Source organism: Haliotis cracherodii, unplaced genomic scaffold (genome assembly GCF_022045235.1).
Source record: "Haliotis cracherodii isolate W230 unplaced genomic scaffold, xgHalCrac1.p SCAF_1, whole genome shotgun sequence".
NCBI lineage: Eukaryota > Metazoa > Mollusca > Gastropoda > Lepetellida > Haliotidae > Haliotis > Haliotis cracherodii.
This window is the reverse complement of record NW_027266264.1, coordinates 67,580,375-67,590,801: the sequence shown is the minus strand read 5'-3', so window position 1 is coordinate 67,590,801 and position 10,427 is coordinate 67,580,375. Positions and strand designations below refer to the sequence as shown.

General features: G+C 36.7%; 1 pseudogene; it reads right to left on the bottom strand.

Moving 5' to 3' along the window:
* Positions 1 to 1,729: 1,729 nt before the first annotated feature.
* Positions 1,730 to 6,132, bottom strand: LOC139457020 (scavenger receptor class F member 2-like; annotated as a pseudogene).
* Between the last annotated feature and the right edge of the window lie 4,295 nt (positions 6,133 to 10,427).

The window sequence follows — 10,427 nt, the reverse complement described above, 5'->3', positions numbered from 1 at the left end:
TTTCCGACATTAAACCCCGTGGATAGGTTTGAAATGTCAAACATTCACTGTCTCAGTTCATTTAAACGTTCTCTTCTCTCGATGTAATCAGATACAAAGATACAAACTCTTATGGTGAGACAATAAGGAATATTTGTTTTGTATAATACCGTTGTCAAGATCGGAAGTTCAAATAATGATGTGTAAAAGTAAGTCGTTATACATGTCAGTGTCCAATGCAGCCGTGTCATAGATATTGTTTTCGATTTCCTCATCTATATTTATAAATCAATGGATATGTTGTATTACATTTGCTCTGGTTCAATAAAATAATGATATTTCTTGAAATATGTTGGTTTACACTGTTTTCACACTGCCTTGTGTAAAGTAATGGAAAGCATGAGTTTGAAATATTAACACGCAGCATGTTTACTGATACAGATAAAGGTCCATTGTACGTTTCCGACTATATCATAAGCATGCGTTTATGAGTCAGTTAGTAATGACACCATGTGATGACATATGATAGTATACTGACCCATCAGTGGCAACCGTTACAAGCATTGGCAAGTCAATCGCAAGTGTTCCCACTAACAGACTTAGGAACATATGGTACAAATCAAAATAGGGAACTGCCTGGTTATCTCATAGCCAAACCTAAGCAATTAATTTTGTTTGCGTGTGTGGTGATGGGTTAATCGTAATCTGATCATTTCTTCTTTTTATTATCTATTACGTCATAATATCACTTAAAATATGATATCTTTGTTTATGAGACAAATGTTGTTTCAAATATGTGATATGTCTGTAGCTTACGGAAGCCTTTAAGGGTCATTTGCTTTTTTATATTTTTTTTTCTTGAAATTTCAAGTGACGAAGTTAAAATTTCAAGATACTAATTTGAAATTTCAAGATATATTGGTTGAAATTTCAAGTTAAGATCTTAATATTTCAACTTAGTATCATGAAATTTCAAGATACTTACTTGAAATTTCAATGTTATGTTTTCGCCGAGACATATTACAACTGCCTCTGCTGCAAAACAATACGGTGAACGTTTTTCTTTACATATGAGCAGCAGAATCTCTGCACTTGTACTCTGCAGACATAATTCACAATTAACATATCGATTTTAGTTTTGACAAAATCGGTAAATGTGTCACTGTGTCACTGGGTTTTCTGGTCCATTATTTGATTGTCATTTGAGTAAAGGTGAAAATTTCCTGTGATATATTTGTTTAAGACTTATTTCCATGATATCCTTATAACATAACTATAAGCACATGTAATAAGACCGAAGGAAAAGGACGTATTTTAAATGACGTTAATATGCTTTATTAACATAAATGAGTGTGCAACCGAATACAAAGAGAAAGTTGGAGAGCACATTGAATCAAATATGTATTTGTTGCTTTCAACAAAATCTTCCACGTTTACATTCGAATTACACAAGCACGACTCTGGGAAAATAGTTACCTTATGAGATATCACACAGAAATCAGTTAAAAATAGGTTGGTTCAGGTGTTTTTTTTCTTTTCAATCCCACATGATCAAATAAATTGTCATTTGAACAACTCTCTACATATAAGGAAAGCAAACGAAGGCCATATACACCATATATATATACACACAAGATTGACAATAAACATAATTATTGTTGAAGGTTACAACGACACAACATTTTGTTGATGACATAGTAAAATTGCAGTCACACAGGTCAGGTGATTTTCACTGATAGAAAAGTTTATCTCATTGACAAGTATGTGATAACGGCGTGTAGCCAGTGTCTGGCGGGGGTGGATTCAGTTGTTCGTAGCCTCTCTCTTCCACAGAGGAATCGTTATTCATATCCGGAATTACGGCATACCGAGACCCTTCACTGTCACGTGATCCATTGACCTCTTGCAGTGAGATTTCGTCTGGTCTGCTGTCAGGGCTGCTTGGTGATAAATATATACCTCTTTGGAAGACTGGGCACCATGTACACACTCTCTTCCTGAAATACATTTATTCAAGTTAAAATGGTAAAAGTGTACAATAAACATGCGCAAGGCTTCAGGTATATAGAAATCAAGAAGAAGGGATTTCTGTAAATATTGTAGAGATGGGAGGTATGATGATGACTTTGTATACAAAGTATACAACGGCTTTATTATAGATTGTTCAGTTCAGCTTAATTGAATGTGTTATTGTATTGACTGACTTGGTGTCAGTCCCTTCGTCTGTATGATAAAGCGTTTACAAAGGTCTCACCTCGCGATCATCACTGCAATGACAAGGAGGAGAACACCAAGACATGCTGACAAGACGACGATCAGCCTGTGAAGGGACTGGACGTAGGAAACTGAAAGTATGATAAGATCAACAATTACATTCTAATATTAAATAAACCCTCGTGGTCAAGATATCATGACTAAAATCTTTTTTCTTGAGATGAAATCAGAGCTCAATCTCTCACTCACTCAATATATGTCAATATAAAAAAGTAGCATTTGCTGGCAGCTTTCGCTTGTCACGCCGAAGACCCGGGTTCGATTCCCGACATGGGTACAATGTGTGAAGCCCATTTCTGGTGTCCCCCGCTGGAATATTGCTAAATGCGGCGTTAAACCATACTCACTCACTCACTCACTCACTCACTCACTCAGTGTATTTCTTTGTAGTGATTTGTTTACTGATATAATGAAGCGTTTGTTTCCATTTATACCTTTTTGAAACATGCAGCCTCACAACTTCACAAGGAAGCATTAACAGGGAATATGAAAACAGTTTTTGTCGAATATCCTATTCTTGTCGGACGGGAGAACATCTAACAGCCAATAAACCCACTCACTCATCCCCGGATTGTTTTGATATTTTGATTGAAATATCTTGTTTATACGATGAAAATGGCCTAGCTCCTTATTGTATTCTTCAAATTTTCTTTTTGACAATAAATGTTCATTTTAGATTGCATAACTTTACAGAATTATTTAGATTGCCTACACGTTTTATGTAATAAGGACTTCACCATAATTTAATAATCGAAAGTAACTATTTTGGCCAACTGTACTCTTTACTTTGTACAGTTCCGATATTAAGTTAAATGAGCCACAGAAAAATTATAGCAGTTATATGTTGTGTCCTCTGGCTTTCTGATCTGTAATATTTGTGGAGAAATAATGACACAGAATAAACTATTAAATGGACAAGTAACGAACGTTTGACCAAAGTAGCTATCTTGAAAACAAAGGGTACGTAACCCCGCCATGTTACCACTGCAGGACTTGTTACAGGAGTATAAGTGATGCTCACATTTCAGACAGGAACCCGTTCTTCTGTTGCACGTTGTACAGTGGTCAGGACACTCACTGTCACAGTAGTCTCCCCAAAGTCCACCTTTACAACCCAAAGTACAGGCAGGTTTACTTCCATCTTGTTCGTTAGTGGTACATTTCATGTCTGTGCAATTGCTACTGCATGTGAGGTTACAGTGATGACCATATGAACCATCTATGCATCCATCTGCACACGAACCGTTGTCTCTACTACATTTGTCAGTAGCGCAGTTCTCAGGACATTTAACATCACATGTGTCTCCATGCCAGTCGGAAACACAACCATTATAACATGTCCCATTGTTCTGACTGCATGTTCTATTCAGACAATTGTCGCTGCATTTCTCCTGACACTGCGTTTTGAAGTATCAAGGTTTACAGGGACTGCAACTCCCATCTCTACTACATGTCTCACTACCACAATTCCTGGAACACTTCTCCCGGCATTGTTTACCATACTGTCCCTCCACACACGCAATACATGATCCATTCTGGTAGCATGTACTATGAAGGCATTTGTCACTGCAGTATATATTGCATTTCTTTCCAAACATGCCCTTTATGCATCCATGTGTACATGCTCCAGTTGTGCTATTGCATGATGTATTAAGACAATTGGTATTGCATTGATTGTCACAGTTCACTCCGTATAAGTTCTCCCTACATCCACAGATACAAGAACCATCTCCACGGGCACAGTTTGAGACTCCGTCCCCACAGAGACCACAGTGGTCACAGTTGAGGACACACTTTCTTCCATATCTACCCTCAGTGCAACCATGAACACACTCCCCTGACCACTGATAGCAAACCTGACTCTGACATGAATCCGTGCATTGTTTGTCACATGCTTCTCCCCATCTTCCAGTTACCAGACATGACCTTGTACATTCATCATGGTCATCTTGAGTTTGTCTCTGGCATGCTGTGCAAGAGTCGCCATCCCTGTACATACCAACTGCACAATCTGGAGAAAATAGAAACCATCTTTTTGTATAACAAACATAAGTTATAGATTAATATCTTCATTTCGTAACGTTGTTCATGCAACAGCAAAACAGTACTTAAAGCTAAAGATAATATGGATTTTAAATATTTTAGATGTGACCCCGCCTCTTTGAACCGCATTTCAGTTATATCTGAATTGGTACTAGGGTCTTGATAAAGAAAGGATAATAATTGGACAGCATCTGGGATTCGAAACCACGAACAAATGGACTAAAGGACGGTACTCTGCATAGCGAATTGCAGCTTCAAAGATCATTGAGGCACCCGTGCCTCCGTACATGAAGATAGGGGCAAAGTACGACATGGTAAATGCTACATGCGTGCAGATATAACACTGTGTGCAAACTGGTGTTAGTTAAACATAAATTGCATGTAGGATTTGTATGTTGATCCTAAAGAAATACTTGACTGAATGCCTACGCAAGAACACGTTGTGGTGAATACAACATACAATCTCTTTATGATAGTGTGGTGTGTCTGGAATAGCATTATATCACAGGATCACAAATCTCACTGTAAATAGAATTTTATGACAATATATAATTGGTTATTGTTGGTGGAGCGATATATATCGTTTAATCAAATCGTACTAGTTTAAACATCTTTATACTGGCTATGTTGTCTTCATATTTTAATACATTCTATTCAGAAGGATAGATATATAAAGAAAGTTACACAAACCCGTTAAGGTGCAGAGACCGCACGTCCTCCGGCAATTTTCATCGACACCTGGTTGTCCACAATACGTCTTCTGACAGGACGCATTTGTATCCCGGCATATTACGCTATCTGTATAGTCATGACATGGCTAAGACAATACACATCTACCATAATACATTTATAATTCCTTGCTTTTAAGTAGTTATTCTATCATGGATTGGGAGGATATTAATGGCCCCACCCTTCATATACTACACAAGGGATGATGCCGGTTCGATAATTTGTGCACAGTATCTCTCCATGAAATGAGGTCAAAATGTATCGATAGAAAGTGATTAGTTAACTCATTCTGATAAACATTCTAACAACAAGTAGCTGTTCAGTTATGTAAAACACAACAGCACACACATCACTGTGCCCGGACTACCGCGGCGACCATCTATTCTGTTCAATATCGATACACTGGGATAATGTCCGCCATGGGAAGATTGACCTGTTAAGTAAAACAAAACCACTGATCACTCAAAGGCATGGCATTTCTGCAGGCCAGTGCCATTCATTGCCGGTTGTATATGTTCATTTACTTCAAAGGTTACAATCGCCCTTCAATTATCGGTTTCTGTCTATGATCAACAAGTGTCATACTTCTTTTTTCGTTTACACATTTCTAAAAGTAGCTTTTTTGTGAAGACACCTTTATAACATTTAAAGTCTGATAAACTTGATTATTAATAAGGGCAATAATAACGGTAAACTGTCATGGCATCATCTATTGTCTCTTAGGTGATGGTAAGTCCCAGAATATTACAACGTTACACAACAGATGATACCTGGAGTGTGTGCTATATACATATACTTTACCATGTACTTTTTATCATTAATGCGGAATCTGTCCATCACTCCATTTACTAACTTACCTGTCTGATCTCCAGTCGCGGCTGCTACTAGTATGTACAAGCAGATGATACATCTCAAATCAGTCGTGTTGTCAATCAAACGTGGTGCCTGTAACAAATGATGTCGATTGCAAGGATACACATACGAACATACTAATCTATGAATCTTTATCAGATGTGAATCGGAAAAAGTACAATAATATAATATAAACTAGAAAGAGAGTTAGTTTTTAAAAACACGTTTACACATCTTTACATCATTTACCTTCATGGTTTGCGTGTGAGCGGTCGTTGCGATGTACATATACTGACGTCGCTTTTGAAAACCATACTTTCTGTTTCCTAAACACTAACCCTAATTAAAATGATTCAGAGAAAGTTTGTTTCGCACTGCTTCCGCCAATTGTTTGAATTTGACATCAGAAACCATGCCTGACTTTGAATTTGCAAGGTAGTATATTTCATCCTAAAATATATGTTGGACGGTAGATCATTGCATAGCTTCAATTAGCTTAGTTATTTATATAAAAATCATTGTTTCAAGTAGATCTTTTAATCAGATCTATTGTTCTTTTAGTGAATGTACATGCACATATGAACCTTTAATTATCATCCATTTGTATTCATTGTATATCAATCCAGTAATCAAAACATGCACAGCATCGGGAAATAGAAGTTGTGTTGTGATCTTCGATTAAACGGATGTTTCCTACTGCCTCGCCTGGCTGAAGGTTTAGGTTTAATATAGTTGATGGTAGCATCATACCTGTGTGTGTCTTGTAATGAAGTTAATTCAACAAAAGCGTTTTTTATCACCCCACACTGGCTTCCGCTGGAGCTGTCGAGATTTGCAGGTCAGTATTAGGTCATGGGGTACAATCACGTGACAATCAGATGACGTCTCTAATATTACCGCCGCTGATCAAGAAGCTGGTTAGATGGTTTTCCTTTGTTCTTCTCACTACATCCTGAACAGGAGAAGAAATATTATTTTATAGGATAACATATGTGCTGTTCCAATTCAGATTTTCATACAGAGGGAACATTATCATTAGACTATCACGCAGGTTAATATATGAGTGTTCTGAGATTGTTTGGTTGCTTAAGGATTTTAATAATCTGATATATAGATGTCACTCCTTCATCTTTTAGCTCTCATGTAGAACAGGTAAACACTGATGTACAACAGACGTAACACTTTCATGACTGGGATTGAATGTAGAATGTAGAGTTAATAACTTTGTACATTTGCTCTGTGTGCATAAAATAATGACATTGGTTGGTTGGTTTACACTATTTTCAGACTACATTTATTAAAGTAATGGAAACCACTGACTTTGAAGACCGCCTCCGTGGTCTAGTGGTAGAGGTAGCACCGGGGTTCACTCCCCGGCCGCGTCATACCAGGTGTTCGCACACATTGTTTTGTCTCAAAAGTACATTATTAAGATTTTTCCGTTCTAGCATACCTTGAAACCTGTGATTTAACGAGTCTTCATTAAAGTCAAAGTTACCGTCTTTGCAATTTCTACACGTTCCACTCCGGTCACATGTCTGGTTTCCACAGCGAGTGCTGCATGTGATCCACAGAATCCTGAGTTTCATCTTTCACAGGTTTCGTTACTCTAACACAGTTTGTTCTCGCAGTTGACACAGCAGGCTCAATCAAACTAATCACTAGACAATCTGCTACTGCATCCGGATGTACCTGTCTCGTGTTATAAGCATTCGTCTCTGACACAGTTTTTACACTTAATGTCACACGAACGTCCACACAATTCTACCCGTGTACATTCTCCTTCCCGAGGTGGATTTCAAACAGTTCTATTTTGAAAAATATGTCGAATACGTATACCTTAATTATGATGAGATTAACATGTTTAAAGGACGTCTGTCCACCCGATGTGTTTTGTTATATTCTGCCAATGTGTAGACTAGCATACATATTACTAAACATCCATGCCAAAGTATTGTCAATAATTCTCATATGATCATGTTCATGTATAAACCTGTGTACTTGTACTTCACCATGCTTAATATTTCCAGGTTTAAACTATCGCCATGGCTAATGTAATATGTTAAAAATAAAACAGTGTTACATGGACAACAAAATATGTAACATATTATCAATGTGATTCTTTGGATATGCCGAAAGCAAGTGTGAAGGTCATTGTCAGAGGATGCTTACATTCTTTTTTTCCATGGGACTATCAACTGAGTCCAGTATTATATAATGTAACCCCCTGAAGTCTCCAGATCAAAAAGTCCTCACTATCATGCTTGTCGTAAGAGCAGACTTAAGTGGAAATAGTCGTGCTTAGCCCTCTGGATGCCACAGGGATATATATGTCTCTGTGGCATCCAGGGGGTTAAAAACCGTGTCTTTTGGGGAGCGACGAGGATAGATCATCACACTATAGACCACTGATTCGTCTGGTCGACTTTCCATAATATATAAGCCATCGTGATACAGGTGTCGTCGTAGCACAACAATCCCGAACTCGTATTCTCTCATAACAATGTTAACCTAATTGCTGGTACATAAAATAACAGAGACATGGAAACCAGCCATTGATAATAATTTGATGCCTTTGAAACGGAATTTGTATATGATTAAACTCCGTCTCCATGACCACGCTTGACATGTGGAAGACGCAGCAGTAACCAAAATCATGTCTGATTCTATTCCCTACTTTAACTTGAACCGTATGTTTCCGGGTTTCGTGGGAACAGTTGTTTTGCACAACGTACATATTAAGTAATCTCGATCAAATATTGAGTGTGGTAATTGACTGAAGATTGAAATAAATCAGATTAATGTGCAGTGAATGTGAGTAAAATCAAATGTTTATAAACAACATGCATTTGATTTATCAAGATCTCAATATTTTCATATTATCATAAATGGAGGTACAATTTGAAATGATTGTTTTAACACTGTTGGTTTAAATGTGTTTATGTAGATAAGCTTAATTGCGTGAAATAACGTCAAAAGTGTGTTTTCAATCCGCAGTTTTTCAACAATAAATTCGCGAAATTGAATTCGAAACCGAAAGGTCTTTGCGTTCAAAGCTTCGATATATTTATAGCACACGTCCTTCATGTAGGCCGTTGTCGCTATAACATTGTAATCATTGTAAATTTGTATTTATTAACATTTGTTTTCGTTGCTTATTCAGCTTTACAAACCAAATGTTATATTTTAAAGGTTTTGTCTTTCATTTCAATGATGCGGGTTACACTACGCCCCACTATACTATACGTTGTCATGGGAGGCGATAACATAGAATGGTCAGGCCCTGTTACCTGGTTAGTTGCATGTGACTTTGTCCTTGTTGGGGCCAGACGAATCAGTGGTTGGTATACTGAGCATTTACAGGCCGCCGTCATAGACCTGGATTATTGCTGACTGGGGGTTGAAATTAAATGAATTTCACGCGAAACAGACCCATATCAACGATGGTTTATCGTAACATAGTTAGGTTAAATAGACGCACTGGTTTACGCATTACTGTAATATGAGATCCCCTTCTGCTTCTAATCTTTTAATCTTCTCATTAGAATACATGTATATACATAATTAGATCATAAGGTATTATCTTTTATTCCTTATTCTTAAAAAGGTGTTCTAATTCTTGAAACCAGGAAGAAAATGTACACTAGATCAAATCAAAGTATCGATAATGATAATCGAAGATATGCATTCGAACAAAATTCATTGAGACAATTTATTGAAGTAGAAGAAAACAATTTATGAAAGATAAGATAATGGCGAACATCATAATATATACACAAACTACGCAAACACATCTGTAAATAGACTTCATTGTATTGTACAAGCCAGGTATAGACAATAAACAATAGTCAGACAATAAAAGATAAAACGGTTTGGAACAGTTCAGTTCTTTTTGGACAAACCATTGTCATTTTGCACAGAATAGCGTTCTGTTCAAACTTCATGCAACATTGGTTTTGTAAACAGTAATGATGTTTTTTTTCATTTTGACCTTGACTGCATTTGACGAAAAAGAAGCCTGAAGAATACGAATTTCATGGTCACTATGGTTACTATTTCATGGTCACGATAAAACAAAAATGATTGATTATTTATTTGCCAACAAAAATACCATTTCTGTCATTGTGCATGGAAATTCAGTGTAAGGGAGATAACTGAATAAAACAATAATGATAACGTTGTTTAGCAAATCCTGACATTTCTATGTACACATTGTTTCTCATTTTGCACAAACATTATCTGCTATATAAATATGTAAAACGAAAGAGAGAAATCCATCAAAATAATAAACTTAACATATAATAATATACTATAAATGACAATGTTTATTATGCTTGTAAGAGTTCAGTATAAAAGAAACATAGTATAAGGTACATATATTCATAAGTTCAACGTCGATCACATAGTTCGGAAGTCGAGACCGCCTCCTACAAGTTGAAGCCGGATTCAGGTATGACACATTATTGGGATGTCCTAGGTAACAAAATGGATGCCATTGGTCAAGATATATATTCATACAAAATTATTTCCATGCGACTAAAGAATGAAAT